The following is a 699-nucleotide window of genomic DNA, read 5'->3' as shown; positions in this document are numbered from 1 at the left end:
CCTCTGGTGGGTTCAGTTGGCCAAGCTTCTGGGTATAGCTGAGTGCAAACCATTTCCTTTTCTAAGAGACACAGTGTAGTAGATTAAAGAGAGAAGCACAATTATTTAGAGTGCCTGGGGCAGTCATATGAGCAAGGGAAAGGAAATTAGGTGAGGATGAGTTGGAACTGCCTCTTTTGCCTCCATCTTCCACTTTTTAGAACCCTTGTTATACTTTCAGACCATCCTGGTTAACCCAATGGAAATCTTCCTATTTTAAAATCAGCTGATTGTTGTTGTTAGGTGTCATCGAATTGAGTATGACTCATAGTGATCCTATGAGCAAAAGATCTGAACCGTGTTCTATCCAGTGCCATCCTCACACATCCTGACACACAAGAGCCCATTGTAGCAGTCACCATGTCAGTCATTTAAACCATTTACCACTTAACTCCAATCCATAAAGGTTACAGCTGTGATTATCATCCGTTGTTACTGTTGTGCTGTGCTGTGATGTTAAAACTGACATATAGCTAACCCTCCAGTGGGCTTCTTAGGGGCTATAAATCGAATGGGAGGAGATTGTCCATTATTTTCCTTCAGGGCAACTGATGGATTCAAACTGTGTGTCTCTGAGTTGCTAGCACAACTCTTTATCACTTTCTTTTATATCAGAAAAAGTTTATATATGTGACAGTTGCTGGGCCTTGCTGTTAGGTG

Source organism: Elephantulus edwardii, unplaced genomic scaffold (assembly GCF_000299155.1).
Source record: "Elephantulus edwardii isolate Elephantulus edwardi_28Jun2011 unplaced genomic scaffold, EleEdw1.0 scaffold00271, whole genome shotgun sequence".
Classification (NCBI taxonomy): domain Eukaryota; kingdom Metazoa; phylum Chordata; class Mammalia; order Macroscelidea; family Macroscelididae; genus Elephantulus; species Elephantulus edwardii.
Note: the sequence above shows the minus strand (reverse complement) of the source record.